The sequence below is a fragment of the Grampus griseus genome, assembly GCF_964374135.1.
Source record: "Grampus griseus genome assembly, chromosome: 9".
NCBI classification, from domain to species: domain Eukaryota; kingdom Metazoa; phylum Chordata; class Mammalia; order Artiodactyla; family Delphinidae; genus Grampus; species Grampus griseus.
In genome coordinates, this window is record NC_139003.1 from 49,965,949 (window position 1) to 49,990,582 (window position 24,634).

General features: G+C 40.9%; 1 long non-coding RNA gene across 1 annotated transcript in view; it reads right to left on the bottom strand.

The window, feature by feature from the left end:
• LOC309827336 overlaps positions 1-24,634 on the bottom strand; it is a 95,220-nt gene that overhangs the window by 30,151 nt on the left and 40,435 nt on the right. The window lies entirely within an intron of this gene.

Sequence of the window (24,634 nt, forward strand, 5' to 3'; positions counted from 1 at the left end):
AAACAATAAATGCTGGAGAGGGTGTGGAGAAAAGGGGACCCTCTTGCACTGTTGGTGGGAATGTAAATTGATACAGCCACCGTGGAGAACAGTATGGAGGTTCCTTAAAAAACTACAAATAGAACTACCATATGACCCAGCAATCTCACTACTGGGCGTACACCCTGAGAAAACCATAATTCAAAAAGAGTCATGTACCAAAATGTTCATTGCAGCTCTATTTACAATAGCCCGGAGATGGAAACAACCTAAGTGTCCATAATCGGATGAATGGATAAAGAAGATGTGGCACATATATACAATGGAATATTACTCAGCCATAAAAAGAAACGAAATTGAGCTATTTGTAACGAGGTGGATAGACCTAGAGTCTGTCATACAGAGTGAAGTAAGTCAGAAAGAGAGAGAGAAATACCGTATGCTAACACATATATATGGAATTTAAGAAAAAAAATGTCATGAAGAACCTAGGGGTAAGACAGGAATAAAGACACAGACCTACTAGAGAATGGACTTGAGGATATGGGGAGGGGGAAGGGTAAACTGTGACAAAGCGAGAGAGAGGCATGGACATATATACACTACCAAACGTAAGGTAGATAGCTAGTGGGAAGCAGCCTCATAGCACAGGGAGATCAGCTCGGTGCTTTGTGACCCCCTGGAGGGGTGCGATAGGGAGGGTGGGAGGGAGGGAGATGCAAGAGGGAAGAGATATGGCAACATATGTATATATATATAACTGATTCATTTTGTTGTAAAACAGAAACTAACACACCATTGTAAAGCAATTATAATCCAATAAAGATGTTAAAAAAAAATCTACAAACAATAAATGCTGGAGAGGGTGTGGAGAAAAGGGAACCCTCTTGCACTGTTGGTGGGAATGTAAAGTGATACACCCACTATGGAGAACAGCATGGAGGTTCCTTAAAAGATTAAAAACAAAACTACCATACGACCCAGCAATCCCACTATTGGGCATATGCCCTGAGAAAACCATAATTCAAAAAGAGTCATGTACCACAATGTTCATTGCAGCTCTATTTATAATAGCCAGGACATGGAAGCTACTTAAGTGTCCATCAAAGATGAATGGATAAAGATATGGCTCATATATACAATGGAATATTACTTAGATATAAAAAGAAATGAAATTGAGTTATCTGTAGTGAGGTGGATGGACCTAGAGACTGTCATAAAGAGTGCAGTAAGTCAGAAAGAGAAGAACAAACACCGTATGCTAACACATATATATGGAACCTAAAAAAAAAAAAAGATGGTTCTGAAGAACCTAGGGGCAGGACAGGAATAAAGACTCAGACGTAGAGAATGGACTTGAGGACACGGGGAGGGGGAAGGGTAAGCTGGGACAAAGTGAGAGAGTGGCATGGACATATATACACTACCAAATGTAAAACATATAGCTAGTGGGAAGCAGCTGCATAGCACAGGGAGATCAGCTAGGTGCTTTGTGACCACCTAGAGTGGCAGGATAGGGAGGATGGGAGGGAGATGCAAGAGGGAGGAGTTATGAGGATATATGTATACGTATAGCTGATTCACTTTGTTACACAGCAGAAACTAACCATTGTAAAGCAATTATTCTCCAATAAAGATGTTAGAAAAAAAAAGATTCAACTAGATGTTGCAACAGGGAGGATGCTGTTTGAAAGTCCAGGGATTCATTGGGGCATGTCCCATTATTTCTTTGCCCAATAATCCCTGACAATGGGGAACTGAGGCAACCCAGTAAAGGTGAGGTTATCAAGTTTTCAGATCATCTGGGCTGAAGGTTTGGTAATCCCATCAGATAAAGAACCTCTCCAGGGGAGTTGCTTGCAGAGGATAGGGGAACATGGAAAGGGTGGTGGAAGCGGCTGCTGTGATTGCCAAGCTGGGCTTCCTCACCAACTACAAGAAGTGAGGATTGAGGTTTGGATTCTCTATTCTACATCTATCTGTATATATCCCCACATCTGAGAAGTAAAGAAGCATTGGTCTTTAATAGTACAATGAATGGTGGCACTGCCATTCAAGTCCCATAGCAGAGTAGTACTGGGGGGTGGAGTGGCATGTAAAACATACCTGGGTGGGTATGGGCTCATTTTCTTGAATCTCCTCAACAGCTTGACCGTCTGGCATGTCTGCTGCCCTAAATGCACACATCTTCCAAGACAAGTATTGATTCTTATTCTTGTATAACTGAACCCCTTAAAAGCAGGAGACGCAAGAGGGAGGAGATATGGGGATATATATATGTATGTATAGCTGGTTCACTTTGTTATAAAGCAGAAACTAACACACCATTGTAAAGCAATTATACTCCAATAGATGTTTAAAACAAACAAACAAAAAACCAACAACAACAATAAAAAAAGAAGAGCAGAAACATTTCCTGGACTGTAATCTGATAGATACTCTATCTCTATGGGTTTCCTAAGTCATGTTGCTTGGCTCTTTCCTTCGTATCCCTTCCTCCACACATTCTTCCTCCCCTTCGGGTCTTTGGTGGCTACTCCCTAGATTTTCAAAAGAAAATTTGAAGATTACTATTTTAATAAGACTTGCTATATTTTTAGCCAAGAGTTCTTCCTCTCCTGCTAGTTCTTCCTTATAACAGTTTAAAAATCCATTCTCCAAATTGCACAAGAGATCACAGAACCTACAGAGAATATGTGTGTGGATGCATAATGTAAATACATTTTTCAACTATGTGGATAAAATGTTTTGTAGCAAGAGGAAGATAAAGAATTAAGAGTGGAAAGGGAGATGGGGTTATAAAGGGAGTGAAGTGAAAAGAGACGGAAGAAATCCGTGGTTACAACTAGTAGATGATCATTATTCCTTAGATCCGCTTCCTTGACAGATATTTAAATGCTTTCCATTTCTGACTTCATGGGAAGGGCTGAGTTTCCTGGGGCATCATCACACTACTGTTCTGGTGTTTCCAGCAGCATGGTCAGGTCAAGGATAGACATTCAGGAGGCCACCTGATGGTTCTAATTTAAAGTGCTCAAGACTATCTCTCCCGTGCTGCCTGGGATTCTTCACCATACTTGGCCTCACTGCCTGAAATTCCATGACAGGAAATTACCCTTTGGTAATACCAGCATCCTGTTTTATAATGAGAGCTGGATTGCAGTGAAGTCTCACAGCTGCCTATGCCTTCCCTCCTAGGGCAAGGTGAGACCCAGTGCTAGAAGAGTAGAAAAGTTGGGGGTAGTTTGGAGTATGATCACTTCTTGCCAGGCCATGTCAGGACTGGGCCCATTGTGGACTGTGTCAAAGCATGAAAGCCCTGGGTGGAAGGCAGGGCTACTCAAGAGACAGAGGTCTCTGCACTTCTAATAGGATTGAGCCTCACCAGCTCTGGGCAGATGTTCTGGACTGGAGGGTTTAGGGCATGGATCATCTTCTCAGTGACGTGAGACAGAGTTTGCTTAGCTTTTGAATGAGCTAATTAAATAAAATAAACCAAGGATCTAGTAAAATGCCAAAAAGTTGAGGATATTGAAATCTAGTATCACAAGATTTTCCCAGTATGACAAACACTGTTATTTCATAGAAGAAAGGACATTTCTTGACCTTTCCTCTTGCCCTTGATAAAAATAAAAGAGCAAGAGCCTATAATCATTGAATAATTGACATTTCTTCCCAAGAAAGAACATTCACAAATTTATAATCTCTCTCTCTCTCTCTCTCTCTCTCTCTCTCACACACACACACACACACACACATATATTATATCACTGCCCTTATTTTTCTGGGTCCATAAAAGCTTTATTATCAACTGGCATTTGGAAACAACTAGCCTAGAGCATACAGTTATCACTTAGAATTTCTGAATATATCCCATGATATGATGTATAAGTATGTCAGAATTATGCATATGAAATATATCTCATATATAATACTTAGGTACTATCTCCCAGGAGTTTCCTTAGTAAAATCACTATTGCCTCTTAATATGGTAATACTATAAAATGTGTTACTATAAGTCACCAAAGAAAATCACGGTTCATTATTCAATCCTAACTTATAATATTCATAATATTTGATTCACAATATTCTGATGCTGCTTCAATACTGTAGGGAAGTCAGGTTCAGTTGAAACTGAGTAAGGGAACAAAGGTAGCTGCAAACCTCATTCCATCTGGGCTCACTGTGAAACCCTGGAATAGGGAAAGCTAGTCCCATGCTAGGTGATAGGCCAGTGCAGGCTGTGTGGTCCCCCATCTCTTGGTAAGGAGGGTTTCAGGCCCAGGGCCTATTCTTCTGTGGCTGAGCAGGGGTTGAAAAAGACTGCCTTTTCCAACAGCTGGCTATATTTTGCGGAGTGGCAGAAATGAAGTTGAGAAAGTCAGGAGGGGCAGGATCATAGAAGGCCTTATGTTGCAAAGTAACGTTTTGGGGCATTATTCTGTAAGCAAAGGGGCAGTTCAAAGAAGCCTTAGAACAGAGGAACAGCATGATTAAATGGGGACTCTCAAGCAAAACTACCTGGGTTTGAGTCCTAGCTCTGCTGCTTAGTACTGTGTGACCTTGGACAAGTTACTTAACCTCTCTGTGCCTCAGTTTCCTCACATGAAATGAGGATAATAGCAACAAGTCCCAGTGTATGAATCTTTTATGAGGATTAAATGGGATAAAGTGTAAAGTACTTAGAAAAGTGCTTGCCCCCCGTAACAATGTTGTTTTATTGGAAGGAATTTAAGGACAGGATAACATGATATGATTAGCTCTTTGACAAGCCATTTCATATTTCTGAGCCTCAGTTTCTTCCTCTACAAATGAAGAGATTAAGTCAGATGTTCTAAGTCCTCCCCACTGCTCTGTTATTCTCTGCTTGTAGTTGCAATGCAGTGACAGATTTGCATTTGAACTTTAAAATGGGCCTCAGTCCTTACCCCCACCCATTTGAAAGCAGGAGACTGACAGCCTAAATGGAACCAAAGCTCTTTGAGCAAAAAAGCTCACCTGACTGTCAAGTGTAATCCAGAGAACTCTCCTGAGAAGCCATCTTCCAATTCTCAGGATAACAAAAAAGGCAAAGCTGTCTGATAGCTTTTGAATTTACACAAACCAGGTCTCCTCCCACCCCTCTTTTTGAGCATCTCTAGCCAAATGAATTCTCAATGTCAGCAGAATTTTACATATGTTACGTAAAAGCACATCACTGGAACACAGAGAAAAGACATAAATAATGCAGACTGAGCATCCATCTTCGCCCTGGCCAGATGAAGTGTGGGCTACAATCAGCTAGCTGAGGCCTGACACGTGGTCACTGTTGCAATATTATCTATGGGAGGTGTCCAGTTAGACCAGCACATTTGCAAGGTAGAAATATAGTGTTTGATAAAAGGGAGGGACAAAGAAAAATTGTGAGGGACTATGAAACAAGGTAGGAAGAGAGGTAAACGGAGACTCAGAGAGTGGGATGGAGAGAAGAGGTGCTCACAGGAGCAGGGCCAGCATCGGCTCTGAGCAAGGACAGAAAATGGGAGTGCCACCCTCTGAGTCCTCACCATGGCGTCTTGATCAAGCTGCTGATTCTCTCTGAGCCTAAATTACAAAGGACTGTGAATTATACATGGAAAATTGCCTGGGCCCATCCCTTAGCAGACGGGAAAACCACGGTGGCAAATGAAGTTAGCAGGCTGCCTCGTGGAAAAAGCTTCTGTGCCTTTCCTCCTTGATGCTTTGAGAGTCTGCATGGGGTATAAACGCCAGGACCATCATCGGGAGGTTTTTCCGTCATGCACAAAACCACCATTAAAAAAACCCAAGAACAACAACCCTTTTTGCAAAATACTGGTGTACACAGATTCTACAAGAGCCAGCTTACAAGGATCAGGTTTAACAGATGGGAGAGGCCTGAGGGAAGGCAAGCACACGGATTTTATTGAGAAAAAAAGCTTATATACTGTAGGGTTGCTGAAGTTTAATAAATAAAGGTCAACTTATAATATATAAAAACAATATAAACATTCATATGCTACGTGCATATTGTATAATTTAAAGTAATAATTTATATATGGGGAGAGATGCCAATTTATGTTCTTCCGATTTTTGTCGACAAGGCACACACACAGGATGTGTCTATCTGTATCCACCGCCAACCAACCAGCTTGCTGTTTTCTGACGTCAGTGCCCGGACGTAGGTTTGGGAGGTTTTGCACTGAGAGTTCCAGTCCCTTTTGCAGACTTAAGAGACAAATTTCCTTTTCCAGTAGATTACCAACTGGTTTCAATTCTTGGAGGCTTGGGTTGGAGTAAGTATGAGATGAGACCCTGGGCACCCTGGGCTACACTGTCACCTCAGGAGGGTTTGATATTGGGCACAGAAGGAACAGTGGAAAGGAGCAGAAAATCAGCCATCCCAGGAGTGAAGCCTGCTCTGTTCCTCCAGGGGGCCACACTGGCCAGAACTAGTGGTTTCTGTTGAAACAGCAGCTAACCCTGGTTCCTTGGAGGGTTCCAAGTGAGGGATGGAGCTCTGGGACCTCCAAGCAGCCAGCACAGCAAAAACTCAGAGAGAACAGCACTCACCAAACATCCATAGGAAGGCAGACAGGGAGCTCTATGAAATCACCCTCCCCTGATTAGCCGGCTCCTAGGAAGCCAGCTAGGGTTTCTATAAGCCTAGACTTTTGGACTTTTGCAAAGCATTTCACTAGACTTGTATCCTAAGGGGAGTCATAACCCAGCAGACAGATACTCAGAATCACAGTAATCATTATAACAACTACAATAATGATGATAATAATATTAGCCACAATCATAAATGCAAGCATAATAAAAGCTAATACTTATTTAATGCTTACTCTGTGCCACCACTGTGTGAAGCACTTTACATGCATTTTCTCATTTAATCCTCAAACAAGACTTTGAGGTAGATACTATGATTAGCTTCATTTTAGAGGTGATGAAACTGTGGTGTAGAGAAAAGAAATGCCTTGCAAACGTCACGGTGGTAGATTGATTTTCAAAGTGTCACAATTCTTCACTCTTCCCAGCGTCCAGACTCTGCAGCATGACTTTGCTGCTTTTGGCTGGTCTCCTGTCTTGCTTTTGTCCAACAGAATGAGGCTTTGCTGATAGTGTCTCAGTTCTGAGCTTAGACCTCAGAACTCTGGCCAGGCTGCTGGATGAACAAGCCCAGACTAGCCTGCTGGAGGATGAGGGACCACACGGAGCAGAGAGAGAGAAGCTATCCCAACTGAGACCATCCTAGACCAGCCAGCCTCCTGTGGACACTTGAAAGGGTCCAAATGTGCTCAGACCAGCCTGGCCCAGATGAGCAGGACCACCAAGCTGATCTGTTGACCAGTATGTAATAATAAATGGTGATCATTTTAAGCCACAAAGTTTGGGGGGTGGTTATTACACAACAGTTAATAACTGAAACAATGACCCACGTAATACTAGGGTTCCAAACCAGGTTTCTTTACTCCAAAGTCCTTTGCCACTTAACTTCTAACATCTAATGACACACTCCCATCTCACTCACGAGCACCATCTTCTCCAATCCCACCTTTCTCTTTCCAGTAGCTTCCAGTAGCAGACATCTCTGGTTGCCCACTGATATTCAATTGCTGGCAAATGAAGAGTTGGGGTCCCTATCCCAACTCTAGGGGCAAATCTTGATTGAAAAAGCCAGCAATGGTGGCTGCACTCTCTTCATTGCCCATTGAGCAGGAGTGAACACTTGACTTGTTTCTGATTATGAGATAGGAGGGTGGGCCAACTGGAAGGCTTTGGGAAAAGATTTCTTTTTTTTCTGAGAATAGAAACGCCAGAACATACAGTCTTTTGCTGATTTTCTTTGCTGTCCACCACCCTGCAACAATGAAGGGAGACTACCTGAGGCTGAAGCTAACGCTGAGGACAGCAGCACACAGACACTGAGGTCACTGGGATCACTCAGGCATGGAGACAGAACCATGCATGGGATCCATACTGTTCATCCTTTGAATTTCTCCTTTTGTTCAAGCTCGTTTGATTTTTTTTCCTTTTTTTTTTTTTTTACTAATAACCAGAAACATCCTAATGAATAGAGTTCCAATCATCAGCTGAAAGGACCTAGCCATTTGGTTGTTGAGTCCTTTATTCCTACAAAAAACAAATTAAAAGCCCTTTATTCCTACAATAACCAAACTGGCAGTTCAGAGGACACTGAAGCTGATTCCCAGGAGGCAGACCCCAGCTTCTTGGAGCCCCATATTTATAACCCATATCTACTCCTTTTGTCTGAATTCAGCAATAAGTAGCTGCCCTGGGGTTCAGAGCAGGATGCCTGCAGGGTGGGGGTAAAGGCAGAAGACCTTAGGGAAGTTCTGGGGAGCATGACTGAAGTGTGGCCAGAGGTCCAAGGAGACAACAGACATTCAATCAACATATGTTCTTGGGGTATATTCTCCCTTCAAATGATTCCAACTTTTTCTCCCCATTCCTCTACTCCTGGGAAGCACATGGTATGTGCCTTTATTCAGAGATGACACTCAAAATATTTGACAATTGCTATGCTCAGATGCAGACTAATCAAGGACTTGTAGTGCTGAGGCTGGGTCTTGGAGGTCCCTGTATTTGGACCATGGGGAAGCTGGGGGTCATTGGGGGTGAAGGAGATGCTTGAGGAAGGGTCAGGGCAGAAAGGGTAAAATAGTGGATAGTGTGGGGCAGGTGGAAGGGCAGTCAGGACAGTGAATATTTACCAGTTTGGTCTTTCCAAAGTTTAACAACTTGTTCAGCCATACCGGAGCATACCAGACTATTCTACAATATGTACTACATCCTATGTGCATCTGTCTTCTCTGCCAGCTTGTGTACCCCAAGGCCAGAGGCACTGTGATAGTCACTCATTTGCATATCCCCAGCACTCAGCACAATCTCCAGCACACAGGCCATCTCAATACAGTTGGATGAATTGAACAGAATCAACAATATAAACACCCAGACCCATTCTCTTCTTCTTGTCCAGATTCTGAAAGAAGAGGAATCTGACTGGTCACATCTATTTTCCTCTGAAACAGTTATTTCTTTGGAGCAGAGTTATGGAGAGTTAAGGTGACGTCTGGATGTTCCGACCTCCTTCGCCCTGAGATAGCTCAAGATTAAACTGTCTCACTGAGCAGAGCAGATGGCAGAGGGAGCTGGGGGAGAGAGCAGCCCTGTGTCTTACAGGCCTTGGGGCATGCTGTGCCACCATTCCGCAGTTCTCATTGGACTGAGAAAGGGTGAAAAACACTGCCCCGCAAAACCTCACCCCGGGGAACTACTAAAATAAGCCTTGAATCCCAAGACTTAGACACTGTCTGGTTCTCAAAGGCGCTGCTGTGTCCTATTCATCTTTCTTTCTCCCAACCCCAAGTATGGCAGGGGCTCAGGGGCCACCTGCTAAGAGCACAAGTGAGGGGATGAATGAACTAGTGAATGAATGAATGAATGAACTAGTGAATGAATGAATGAATGAACTAGTGAATGAATGAATGAATGAACTAGTGAATGAATGAGTGCACCTCCTTTGCAAGTAGTTTTGGTACAGAGAACATGAAATTAACTTGGGAGTCATTAATTTGGGTTCACATCCAGGTTTTGTCACTTAATGGCTATTGATTCAGGCAAAATCCTTAAGTTTTTGTTTCTGTAAGTTTCTGTTTCTGTAAGTTTTGTTTCTGTAAGTTTCTGTTTCTCCTGTACAAATAGGTAAAACAAAACCAACATCAAGTGCTCACAACTCATGTAAAGTGCCGAGTGGAACACCCAGAAGTGCTCAATAAATTGTAACTACCTTCTTCTCCTCTTCTGTCTTCATCTCCTTTTCTTCGTTTCATCTTCTTGATTATTATTATTAAACCCACTACTCAGAGATACCCTTTGCATGTTTTAGAACTGCCTAGTTTGAAGTTTTTCACCTAAATAATGTCCAGATGAATCAGCATATAAATGGTCTCTGTGAACAGTCTTTGTCGTCCACGTATAGTCATTTCACTTGCAGGCACTAAGGAGGAAGATGCATTTGAAACAAGCCTATGAAAGAATGTAACATACAAATACAATGGATACCTACTTTAGTTTATCTTCTCCTTCATAATCTCTACTGAGCACTTGGTGTGACAGTCACAGCACAAAGCTCTTTATTATCTTTATCTTATTCCTAATCTCTACCTCAGCCAGGGAAGTGGATAATCTTTATTTTATAGATGAGAAAACTGAGGTTCAGAGAGGTTAAATGACAATGCCAAAGGAATGCAAGTAGCAGAGCCAGCATCATGAACATGATGGCTGTCTCCCAGCATCTATTCTTTCCTCCCCTCTGGTGTAGCATACTTTTGGTTTTGGTGTATCAGCTCCGTCCCCAACTCCAATGAGTGACTCTAACTGGTTTAAATCAACCACAGTATTTTACCCCGTTTGCATAGTGTTTGGCTTAGATAAACCAGACCTGACCCAATCATTGCAGGGCATTTCTCTAGCCAAGCATATTGAAGTGACTGATTCTCTTTCACTTGTTGGGGGAGACCAGTTCTCCCTCTTCTTTCCCTGCTGGCCCCTAATGAGAAAGCCCTAATTGTAGCCTGCAGCCATCTTGCAGACTTGAGGGGAATTAGGGAATCAGTCTTAGGATGAAGCTGAAACAGTAGAGTGTAGAGAAAAGCCACCGACATCCTTGAGTCCCTGGAACAACCAACTCAGAAGCCTGTCTGTCTCGGGTCCAAAATGAGCCACTAAATTTCCTTTGCCATTAACCATTTTGACTTGGTTTTTCTGTTACTTGCAATTAAAAGCATTCTAAATGATAGGCTAGGAATCAAACCCAGACCTGTCTGATCCATGACCAGTGGGTACCCCCTATGTGACACGGCTTTTCACTTCTCCAGCTAATGGTCTTGAAACTCACATTTCTCAGCAGCCTGGAGCAGCACTGTGTCCCAGCCCATTCGCAGCATTTCTGGGGCCGTTAGTTTTCTGGCTGGAAGGCTGACGCCCCAGCACGTTGCTGGTGGGCACTTAAGGTCACTCTTTCAAATTAGTGACTGGAGGGACTTCCCTGGCAATCCAATGGTTAAAACTGCGCCTTCCAACGCAGGGGGTGCAGGTTCGATCCCTGGTTGGGGAGTTAAGGTCCCACATGCCTCGGAGCCAAACAAACGAAACATAATAAAAACCAGAAGCAATATTGTAACAAATTCAAGAAAGACTTTAAAGATGGTCCACATAAAAAAAAAAAATTCTAAACAAAAAAATAAATTAGTGACTGGAGGCCATTAGAACAAAGCAGATGGTGATTTCTACACACAAAGTAATGAAAACCTCTTCTTGGGGTGACTCTAGCCACGGAAGGCTTTAGAGAAGCACAGACTTCAGTGGGACTAGAAAAGCAAACAGACAGCTGAAATGGCTGCTTATCAGGCTTCGATGTATTGAACATGTAAAAATGCTAACCTCCTCCAACTGCAAATTTGTATAAGTGCTTAGAAAGAACACTGAATTTACCAGAGCTCAAAGTGCAAAATATTAAAAAATAAATCACTGCTAGTGAAATCCTAGAGCTATCAGGAGATCCATTTGAAAAGACAGTTAGCAAAGTCAATCTGAGGGATATTCAGCAAGCTTTGAAATCATGGAGGAGGCTCTGTTCACATGGGTTTCCTTCTAGTCAACCGGAGAGGATACTACAATTTAAGGATGAGAACGGCTGAAACCTGACAACTAGGAATCAGATCACTGGAAATTTTAATAATAATATTTAAAGAGATCAAAGAAAATGCCAGCCCAAGAGGCTGAGATCAAGAGGATGATTTGCTTTCCCTTTTCCTGGGCTAGGCCTTCCTGGGAGCACCCATGATGGGAATCGCTCTTGGTTTCCACCTGCAGACCTAGTCATGTCCAGGCTTCTATTAAATATTAAGGCAATTTCCCAGACCTAGGATTCAAGTGATTCTGTGACAATTAAGAATCTTCTGCATTGGGTTTGGAGTCTCCTTGGCTGCCTGCAATTCAGGGACCCATGTTGACCTCACTGGGAAGCATCCAACCTTCCTGCTTACCTAGTTTGACCCTTGCAGAGGACTAGGCATCCTACATTCTGACAGGTCAGTTTCTCTGATAGACCTCCAGCCACAGAAAAAGCCTGATCTCATTGGCCCCTGGGCTGACTCACCCCACTGAGGTATGGTGTCATACCCAGGGCCTATCTCTACAGCCTTGTCTGTTTCCCCTGGGCCTCTCCAGGTAGAGGGTGCCAGACCAAGGCCTGGCCCCTTTTCCCTCCCAACTGCCCCACATTATATGAGAGGGAATGACCCTGACTCATTTGTCTGTTAACCACTTTTTTAAAAATGAGGCAGTATAACACAATGGTTTAGAGAGCATTGTTTCTCAAACCATCTATGGTGAACAACCAGTGTTTAATACCTTCAATCTATCACACAATAAAATGTGGGCTCCCTGTGCATACTAGCATGTAGCTTGTACTACATGTGACTCACAGTGCAAATCTGACATCCCTGAGCTCATCCATACTTTATTTAGTAAGATATGCCCACTGATCATGCACTTGATGGCATGGCAATGTCAAATTATAAAAAATTCCAATGCTTCCTTTCTGTTTCTGTACTTATCTTGTCGCAGACATGTAGCAAATAGTTCACATCTGTATTTGGCACTTTGAGTAACATTTATTTACAGCAATGGTTCTCACGATGTGGTCCCTGGACTAGCAGCAGCAGTATCACCTGTGAACTTGCTAGAAATGCAAATTCTTAAGCTCCCTCCTCCTGGACTTAAGTAATCAGAAAGTCTGCAGATGGAGCCCAGAAATCTGGACTTTTACCAGCTCTCTGGGTGATCGCAGGATCTGTGCCAAGTTGGAGAACCATCACTCAGGCAGTTGGATGGGGGGAAAGAGCAGCAACAACAACAGGTATGTTAGGAGACTTCTTCTATTAGAGCCTTAAGTATCATTCAAAGGAAATTATGTCTGTCTTAGTGACTGTTGAGCTCAATTTTTAAAGCTTTGAAATGTAACCACCCTGAAGTCAGTGAGTAGTGCAATTCCACAGAAATATACTTATGTACTCATCTTAACCAAGCCCACAATTTGGGTTTCCGAAGTTAATCTTTAACAGATTTAAGAGTGAGTGACCATTTTATAGCTACTCCTCACCCCACTCCTATCTTCTGTACCATTCTTCATCAACTTTTCAATAGCACACACACACAGATGCTCAGAGGAATCAAGGAAGGGAAGGGATATCAAGGGAGGGAGGATGAGGATCCCTGGAGCCCCTGTTTGTGTGTCTCCAGTACCTGTATCATTGTAGATGCTCAGTCTATCTTAATGGAATGAATGAGTGGATGAGTGAATAAAAGGAAGAATGAAATTTGATGAGCTAGAACACTTCGTGAAAGGAAGTCCTGCTTAATTGAACTTTCTGGTTAATTGTATATCCATTTTGTTCTGGTTCTTATGTTTGAAACACTTCCCTGAAAAAGTGCATTTTGTTTTTCACCTTTGTTTGATTGAATGCAAATCCAATGATCACCTGAGTGAAAGACAGTCCTGTTCAGGTGTGATGCATCCAAATTACATCTATCCTAAAGGAGATGGCCAAGTTTCTTGGGTCACATGAAGTAGTAAATTTGAGAATTCTATTTTTAAAATTTTATTATTGAGAATGAACTTTATTGGAAGCCACATTCAGAGAAAAGCAAATAAAGCGATTATAGCTCCTGAAGTATAGCAAACATATGTCATTATGTTGGGTGAAATGTAATTCTTTTTATTATTAATACTTAAATTAAGGCCAGCCGCATTTGGTATTCCCATGAGCATAATTGGTAAAATGGTTCTAAAACAAGCTCAGAGTTGTTTAGGCAGGATTTGTCAAACAGAAATCAGAAAATTAAGCAAGGAAAATCATATGATGTAAAAAAAAAAAAAAAATCAGAGAAAAGTAAAGAAGTCTACCAACTCGTTTGTATACAGAGGACCAAAGAGTTGGAATGATGGATTCACAGAAATTGACTAATTCTTTGTCTACAATGTCATCGGCACAATGCTAAGACAACCCATCCATCTGAACAGTTCAGTCCTGAATTAACTGAACTGACTGGTCAGCTGGAGCACCTGGAGGATCCAGCCTCATCATGTGTGTCTTGAATACGATGCTTTGCCTCCTTTCGAATTGTCTTCAGTTACACGCCAGCCCTGGCTAATGGAGAATGAAAGTTCTGTGGGACCCTAAATGCAAGGAGACCTAGGAGTACCAACAAGAAACTGACTACACTGGAACTCCTTTATGATCCAGGCCAGCTCATACCAGAGAACTTGATGGTCTTTTCTAAAATAAATTTTTTTAACGTGACCTTTACATTTTAAAGGGTGACTTGAGTTCAAATATGAACTCTCCCTCTTTAGCCTTAGGGTTGCCCTCTGTAAAATGGGAATAATAATACAATCTGCCTTATGGGTTTTTTTAAAGGATTAAATAAGATAGCGTATAAAGCACTTACTGTTATGCCTGGCATTTAATTAATATTACCTATTATTATTAAGCATCAAGTATAGAGCTTTTCTTGGTTTGCCCAGCAATATGTTGAGTTAACATCCTAAGTCAGAGATTAGTTGCTTAATGCCAAACTCTTCACTCCAGTGCTGAGTTTACATTATATCAATACTTTACGAGCTTGTTGGGAAGAAAATGATGCTTTTCCCACCCAAAACATATCATCCCTAGAAATATTCCAATTGATGGCCATGAAGCTGAAAAGCAATAGTAATGAAAATAATATCAGGCTCTAAAAGGAGGGACAAACTAAAGAGAATTCTAAACTCATGCCTGCCAAGTTTTTCCTTATTTGGAAGTAGCTCATATGAAATTCTAGAACCCTCTGCAGGTCACTCAGAGTCTGTCCATTAGCTTTCCTATTTGCTGTCTTCTTGTCTACTCACATCAACTCTTCTTAATATTTAAGAACTTTTCAGGAAATTCAGTTTTAAAAAGACAGCAAAGGGGCTTGGAATTGGCAAAAGCTTCACATTTCAGAAGTGATACTAATCGAAAGAAACACACTATTATCTTAGTAATTTCCAATTTTTCCTGGAAACATTTTACTGCAGAGACCACTGCCAGCTATTAAATAGAGGAGACTCATTTTGGTTGCCAGAATTAGCTGAAATTAAGATCCTTTGACATCTTCTTCCAGAAAAAAGTCAGTTTCAGTACAAACAATTTGGAATTTAATAGATTGTGACAGGTTATAACATTCTATGCATTTGAAAGAAAAGCTTTGCTGGTGGAATAATGTGTTTCTAATTTACACATAATAGGCCCATGAAGCTATGACTAGAAGGACATTAAAGTAATGAGGAAATTCCAGTTACAGACACTTTCTGTAGAGATCTTAAAGATTATGTTTAGGGCGGTCATTTTCCCACGTACCTTAGGTAGCTAAAGCCAGAATGAAAGTGGCCAGGACAAAGAAAAGAGACTGGAAGGGGAATGGGCTTCAGTTTAGAGGGTAAGAAAAGCCTTTTTGGGATAGCTGCTCAACCCAGAAATGGAGGATTTTATTAACCTAAATAAATGCTGAATCTACTGAATACCCACTCAGGGCCTAGCACTGGATGCCTGTCCATAAGTGGGGAAGAATCACCAATCATGGCAGAAATAAGAAATGTAGTGTGATTTTTGTGGATCAAACTTTTCCCCAATAAAAAAGAAGAATTCTACTTTGCTTTGATTCTTTGTGCCCATAGTTGTCCAATCAAGACCCACTTTCCCATCCTACTCATGATGAACTCAATGCAAAATGGATCTATTGAATGCTTTCCTTATTTAAAAAGTCTCAGTGCTACTATATTATTTAAAATGTATACTAAACGGCACAGAAAATCTGGAGTGTGTCATTTAATATGACTTTGGGTAGCTGTTCTCATACCACACATTGACACAGAGATGGGGAAGTGACTGGTGCAAAACAGCAGAACATGCTCGTAATGAGAGGCACACGCTTCGCTTTATTACAAATTAGTATTTTCCTGCCCTTTCTTTGAGATCAGTTCCTCAGGTAAAGTTGATATAAGCTAGAAACCTTCTTTCTAACTAGAAAATGTTTGGAGTCTTGTTCTGTTATTGCTTCTGCTATTGTTTCTATTTTGGGTGCTGCATCCATCATATTATATAGGTGGTCAATAAATACTGACCACCCAGGTGTTAGAAGATCTAACAATTTTGTTATTTCTTTAAAACTTTCTCCAATACAAATTTCATGGCTCTCCTCTTCTCTCTGTCTTTCAAAATAATTTTTTTGGAGCGTGCTTTATATGCCAGGTGTATTCTAAGCCCTGGAGAACGAGATCTCTGGGTTCACAGAACTTCCGTTCTGGGAGGACAGGTAGGGCGGTAGGAGATAGTCAATTCAGAAAACAAGACAATTCTTCTTTGTGCCTCATTTTCTCATGTGTCATGTTTCAGCTCTAGTGCTCTTTGGTCTGTTAGGGTCTCATCTACCAGAGAGGCCTTTGTTAGCCTTGGTCTTAACTACGGAGTATGGTGGGGGGAGGGGGAGGGGGAGGGAGGGAGAGAGAGAGAGAGAGAGAGAGAGGAATTTGCAAAGAAAGTTGGTAGATGTCACCCCTCACCTAGAACCCTGCCATTGGGCCAGTTTGAGAAGATGATGGGTTTGCAGTTTAAAGATCATCATGTAACCACAGAAGAATAGAAAAAATCCAAACAAAACAAAGAAATGCTTATGCCAGCAGCTTTGTTCCCCCAAAGCCCATCACTTCCTGACCCATTCAAGAGGCATGATATTTAGCTACAAGATACTATTTCCTTCTTCATCCTCCATAATGAAGAGTGTCTTTGTGACACTAAATAGCTGGGCAGTCAGGTCAATTCAGCCAGAGAAAACAAACCCAACAAGTTGTTTAGCATCAAATGGAAAGATAATTTTTTTAACCTTTCAGCTGGTTTGTTACCTTGGGGTGTTCTGGAATCCATTTGTCTGTAACTCAAATTTCCTTCAAGAAAGACTATGAAAGGATTTTTTTTCTTCATCCCTCTGTAGTCATTGTGCATTAACCATGAATAAAGTTTCCACAAATAAGATCAAGAGCCATGGTGGCCCCATCTATTTAGAATATACCTGTTTTTTCATTGTGCTCAGTAGAGGTTCTTCCTATAATAACATGAGAATTTCCTTGTTACAGGAGAACTAGAATCCAGGTCTTTGCTGTTCTCAGCATCCTGAGGACTTGAAAACTTCAACTTCATTCAAAAGGAAAATCATATTCTTCTGAAAGAATTTTGGACATAAATTTGGGTTGTTGAGTAATGAAGGGTTGAAGTTACTTCAATGATCTTTAACATGAAGAAACAGCCCTGGTTTGTGGTTGAAAGATAAGCTATTGTCACTGCTTGGGCTTCTAGAAAACTAAACTCCCAATAGATTGCAATTTAGCCTCCGGACAGGTCTGTGATTTCTTCCAGAGTAGGCCCATGCACCAGATAATTGTATTCATTTCCTTGTAGAACCTCTCACAAAGAATTTTAGATTTGGAAAGAATCTTAATAGTCATTTAGTTTTATCTTCATCCCTCCCAAATCTAACGTTTGTGTCTCTTAAAGAACCAAATGTAGTTACAAATAAATCACCAGTTCTTGATTCATGAAAATGGCATAGCACAGATATATGCAGTGAGAAATATATAGAGAATCCATGGAGGAACAAAAAGATGCAAAAAAAATTGCAAGTAGCCAACTGCACATCAGCAACCCGTGCTGTGGGAGGTATATACCAAAACTGGCTGACTCTATCCATGGCTTCACCATAACCATTAGGAGACTAAAAGCACCTTTTTAAAAAAATAGAAGTTCCCAGCCAAACACATAGATGTTACTTGCTGCCATTTTTCTTTAACTATTATTTCTTAAAGGTGCCTATACTATTCAGGCAGTTGCTGAAATCTACACTTCAAAGTCATTTTTAAAATAACAGTATTTCCTTGTGCATATGTATTTTGAGCATACATGAATTTGTTTAATACTTAACACATACCTAGGATCTACTAGATACTCAGAAGCAATCAAAGTGAAACGCTTCAGATGGCTTCCCATCTAGTAAGGAATATAAGAAGTCTGAAAGAAATTTTGCCAATAGTTTCCAAAAGTAGTACAAATGTACATACCCTTTGACCCTGCAATTCTACTTCTAGGAATTCATCCTAAAAATACAGATTATAATAACAAAAATGGAAAGTAATCTAAATGCCCAATACTAGGCTTTAAGGGAGTTACGCATTAGCTTGCTCTAACAAACAATACCACATCACAGTGGCTTAACACAATAAAAAATTTATTTTTCTCTCATGGTACAGTCAGAGGTTGTTGCCTGGTGGTTTTTCGTGTAGTGATTTAGGGATCCTGGCTCCTCTGTCTTATACTTCAACTATCTTTCAGAACCTCTAAAAGAGGGGTAGACCCCTGCATTCATCCAACAGGTGAATGAAGAGAGAGGGAGAGAGAGAGAGAGAGAGAAAGAGAAAGAGCACAAAGAGGGATGCCTGGATTTGTTATGGGTTGGACATGGCTTACATCATTCTCACCACATTCTATTGGTCAGAATGGTCATGTGACCACAACTAACTGCAAGGAATGCTGGGAAATGTAATCATCCACTAGGCCCAAGAAGAAAAAACAGGATTGGTGAGCTGATCTCTGGCACATTCACAGATTGGCTAAATGAGGTATTGTATATTCATAAATAGGATACTTATGCAATCATTAAAAATGAACCTTTAGAAGAATAATGAAATAGAAAAAACTTATTCTTCATTAAATGAAAAAGGCAGTCAACAAAACATTATAATCCTGACTTTGTGAAAAAATGTTTTGTCAAAAAATATATATTTATAAAAATAAGATTTAAAAATAAAAATCTTAGAAGTATACATTAGCTTTTCTTTTCTAGTAGTGGTATAAAAAGATTTTGCTTTTTAAACTGCATTTTTCTACATTTTCTCAACTTTATGCCATGAATATGAATTACATTTTATAATCAGAACAGTTGTTAAAAATAGCTTTAACTTAGAATAGTGCTCTCCAATAGAAATATAATGAAAATCATACATGCAATTTTAATTAAAACTAAAAAGCATCATGTGAAATTAATTTCAACATATTTTGTTTAACCTCTGTCCAAATATTATCATTTCATATAATCAATAAAAATTAAAATATTAAAAATAAAAAATGTACTTTTTAAAGACTTCCTTTAATTTTTATACAGTCTTTGGAATATGGCTGTATCTTACACTACAACAGATTTCAGTTTGGACCAGCCACACTGCAAGTACCCAATAGCCACATGTGGCCGGCAGCTACTGTTTTGGACAGCATAGCCTGAGAGTGTGTGAAAGGATAGACTGGGCAACAACCTGAGGTAGCTCAGAGGAGGATGCTGTCTCAGGAAAAGCTTCATGAAAGAGGTGGCTTTGGGACTGGGCCTTGAAGGGTATTAATAATAATGCCAACAATAACCATAATATTGATAACACCTAACTTTTATTATATGCTTGCTATGCCCATCACTGTGCTCACCACTAGGGGTCAGTAGAGAAGAGGAGACAGACTATCTGAATAGGGAGAACACCAGTGGTAGCAAAAGCAATGACCTGGAGGAAGGTCAATACACTTCAGAGTATTTGGAGGGGAAACTGGAATAACGGTATTGGACTCTTAGGAAAGTAGCAAGAGAAAAGACAGGGAAGGCCAGTTGGAGCCAAATTTAGAAGCACCTTAAATGTCAAGGGAGAAAGTTCATTTATACCTAGTTCAGTAAGAGATGGAGGTGCTATTCCAGTGCTTAACATGTATTAACCCACTGTGAGATAAATACTAATATCGTCCCCATTTTATAGATGAGAAAACTGAGGCATAGAGAGGTTAGGAAATTTCCCAAGGTTACATAATGTGTAACAATGTTTGGCAGAGCCTGCATTCCAGCCCAAGTACTTCTGGCTCCAAAGTCTACCCCTTAACCACTCACAAAGACCATGAATTTTGGAACCAGAAACCCAGATTTGTAGACCACGCTCTTCACTCCCTCACTGGGACTTGAAGCAGTTGCCTATACTCCTAGGAGTTTCAGCTTCCTCCTCCATAAAAACGGGGCATGTTCTGCCTATCTAAAGTGTCATTAGGTACATGTAAAGACACTAGGATCAGAAAGCACCAATCATACTGTCTAGCACCGAGTAGACGCCAATAAACACTGGTTGTCCTGCAAAATGCCCCAGGGAGCGCTTTCAGGGCTTCGGGTAGTGGAATGGAATTAGACTTATACTTTAAGAAGTTTATGCTAGAAATAACCATCTTCCCTCATTATTCTGCTGAATTGGAGCTGGGAGAGATGTGTTTTTAAGATACTGCAATAGTCCAGATAAGAGATAATGAGCACCAGTGCTGATACAGTGGCAGGGAGAATGCAATTATATGGTCTAATTGTAGGACATTAGAGCCAGAACAAACCCTACGGATAATATAGTCCAAACTATCCTCATTTTACAGAATAAAAGAGCAGATATCCAGACTTCAATGACTTAGAACTAGTAAAGTTCTTCAGCTTCCTGGTTCACTATTTTCTCCTCAATTCATAGCCAGGGTTGATGTTAGACTTCAACACCAATATTTTCTTTTTTTTTTTAAATGTTCACCACATTTTAAAAAATTAATTAATTAATTAATTAATTTTTGGCTGCATTGGGTCTTCGTTCCTGCACGCGGGCTTTCTCTACTTGTGGCAAGCGGGGGCTACTTGTCGTTGGGATGCACGGGCTTCTCATTGCAGTGGCTTCTCTTGTTGCAGAGCACGGGCTCTAGGCACATGGGCTTCAGTAGTTGTGGCACGTGGGCTCAGTAGTTGTGACTCGCGGGCTCTAGAGCGCAGGCTCACTGGTTGTGGCGCACGGGCTTAGCTGCTCTGCGGCATGTGGGATCTTCCCAGACCAGGGCTCGAACCCATGTCCCTTGCATTGGCAGGCGGATTCTTAACCACTGCGCCACCAGAGAAGTCCCAACACCAATATTTTCAACTCAATAAAAATAACAAACATCTCAGTTTTGTCTAAATCATATACTTTCTACTCTTCAGTAGCATCCATGGATGTTAATCTCATTTAATCCTGTCAATGGCAACTTCCCAATCCCTAAAGGAAAGCAGACTGGAGTCAGAACAATTTCCACACTACAGATGGGTAAACCGAGGCACAGGGGAAAATGACTCATTCCTGGCCCAAATCCTCTCACATTTACTTCTAAATTAGTTTTCTAAAAATTAAAGTTTGTTTTAGCTTTGAAATGTTACCAAGATGTTGATACAGGGATGGTGTTCATAAAATTTCATGTTGAACAGAATCTCATGGGGACAAAAAGGCTTAGCTCCTTTACAATAATTCAGATTTTAAAAGTTAATAATCAAATGATTCACTTGAAATTAGGTCCAAAGGAAGACTATTGTGTGAACAATGGGAAGCTGGATCTTTGTAGTTGTTCTGTTTTAAATATAGTGAATGAAGGCATATTTTGCTTAGAAAATATGTGGAGATGCTATCTCTTTTCGTCTCCCATTCAAAGCAAAGAAACCGTATTTCCTGCCTGTGAGGAATGCTAAATTCTACCACAGGAGGGCGCAGGAAATGTCCGATGCTTTTTCAGATAATCGACACTAGGTGGCGCCGCTCTGCTAGTTTTCTTCACGTCTGTTTTTAAATTCTTATTTTTTATTCCTTTGTTTGGGAACAATGTTAATAGGTTAGCTGTAGTCATGTGAAAAAGCATTTTTATTTTTCTATCCTTTTCTTAATATGTTTGGGTCAGTCATTATGCCTTTATAAAAGTGTGATAAAGAAAGCAGAACTAGTTATTCATCAGTATATTTTCCTTATAGTATATTTTGCTTTTGCGGTAATTTTCTGGACATTCAAATATGAGTCCAAATTAAGTTTTCCTTTTTGGTCTGTCATTGTCCCAGATTCTTTAGAGTTGTGTTGGCGATTTCATTTTGGTTTGATTTTAAAAGAGACATAATTCTGAATCATATCAGAGGTGCAAAAATGTAACAAAACTCAAATGCTGAAAAGAAAAATAGGTATCATTACAGGAACTGAAAATGGATTCTCCTACTTGGGTTTGTGTAAAGAGGAATTCGCCAGCATTATTTAGTTAATTAGTTGTGCGTCTGAACCCCTCTTTGGAGTTCAAATTCCTAATTATAAAAATAAGGAAGTTCCTCCAAATGTCCTCAAACTCCTCTTTCAAATTTGAATAGTTACGATTTTATGAGTATATAAACATAGCTGTGCCCCCTGCTTGCCCCAAATATACATGCATAAGCTACAACTTAAAAAAAAAAAATCTGAATAATTCTCAGTGGCACAATGCATGCAGTTATAAGCCCCGGCTAGCTTTCCAATCCACGTTACTCTACAGAAGCTCCTGTGAGAATGAAGTCTGAACACGGAAACATAAGTTGACTACTCTGGCAGAATCACACCCATGGAACAAACCTAGTTCAGCCTGCTGGATCTGCCTATCAGGAGACTGAATCCAACTCTGGCTCCATCCCTTACTGGCTGGGAAATGCTAATCCATTAATTAGCAAATAGCTAGACAGCTAGACACCATGATGCATGTGTGGAGAAGTAAAAGGCCAGGCACTGGGTAGCTCACAATCTACAGGGGACTCAAGTTGTCTGTTATTAGTGACTTAGTAATAATGGGGAATAAGTGACAAATGAGATCAGGTCTGTGCCTTTGGCCTAAACCCTGGCCATGCTTTTGCCCACAGTTGTCATCCTGAGAAGTGAAATCACTACTGAGGACTGGGTGATTGTGGAGAAATCAGCAAGTTTGGGGCAGGAAAGAGCAGGGAAGGGCTAGAGAGGGGTAGTAATGAAATTGCCTAACATTCTCTGCCAACTGGAAGCAAATGTTAGATATCAGAAGGGTTATATTTTCTATGAAACAAAAGAAAATGGCACTGACCTAAGTAAATTAGGTTCCCACGGACCTTCACCAGCCTGGAAGCTAGTCTAGTGTCTGCAAGTCTGAAAGGCAGTAGGCAGAAATGGAGTAAAAATCCTGAAGTCACGCCATCCCTGATGATGTCCACAGGAGCTGGTAAAACAGCCAGTGTGAGCTCATCAAGCCCAGCCGTTCATGTGGAACCCCTTCAAATGCAACGCTGGCAATATGGGCCTCTTTTCTCAGCTCTTCTAAAGGCAGGTGGAAAGAGTTGTGCATCTTTATGGATGCGATGCCAACTGTTCACCACAACAGAGTGGCTAAATGACCTGCTGAAGGCCATGGAACATATTAGTGTTACAAAAAAGCAGGCAAACTTGCAATCATTTTGTACCTGATGTCATACAGGCTTTGGAATACATGGTGTGAACAAATTTTCTCACTAGTGAGAGCTACTTAATTGAAAAAGTGGCTGAACCTAGTAAAAATAGAGTAGGCATGGTCTTCCCTGAGCCCCGCTGCACTTGTGAGTGATTAGCCTGGTGATGTGACAAGTTCTCCTGGGGCAGGGTGGTAGGGAGGCGTGGTAGGGAGGCGTGGGGAAGTGGGAAACTGGAACTGAGTGGGGTAGAACCTGGGTTTGGAGGCTGAGACCGTGAAACAAGGGAAAGGGATACAGATGAAGCAGCAGACACTCAGGAGCAAAAGTTCATGAACAAAACCTTTGTAAATCAGGAATGGCTCATTTCGATTCAAGGTGGTGGCAACAGTGGCCATCCACAAAGGTGTGGGACTTCTAGGAATGAAGTGGCCTTCCTTTTTCCAGATCTAAGAGCACTGATTCCCAAAGGGTGTTCCTCAGCACACTGGCCCTCAGGGATGTTAACGGATGCGGACAACAAATGTTTCTGCATTAGATTAGTTTGCAGAATGCTGGTGTCAACCAAATCTCTTTCCTGCCTGGAACCTTTAATACGCCACCATATATTATAACTCCTTAAGGAGTTATAAGGTTTATCATGTAGGATTTCCCACAATTTTGGGGTTCAGAACCTTTTTTTTAAATCATAGAGTATCTCAAGACAAATGTTCTGAGAAACACCTTTTGGAAAACAATATCCTAATGCATCTAATTTATTTCAGATTAAATTCTACTTTAGCAATTCTCAGTGTGAAATTTTCAGGATAAAAGAACTGACAGAAAAGCAAGAGTTATTGAAACAACTTTTTTTTGTGACGTGAGCAAAACCAAGGGTTCTTTTGATTTATTTATTTAAGCCATTTGTGTGTGTAGACCCACACTTAAAAGGAATCACGGCCCTGTTTTCAGATTATTTTTTCTCTCAGCCAGCTACATTTGATCAGCTCTGCACACCCAAAATTAGGCCTTGCCTAAACAGTGTCACTACCTTGGAGCCTGTCACTGTGGCTGTCAGTCTCAGCATATCTTCTGCTATGAGAATAAGAAGAATAAATACAGTTCCCGATTTCCAAGTCAAAGACAGTGTGAATTGATATTACACAGTAAAATGCAATGAGATTAAATCAATAACACCTGCAATAAGGCATAATGAAGGTGAAATTATATCGCTGGCTTCCTGAAC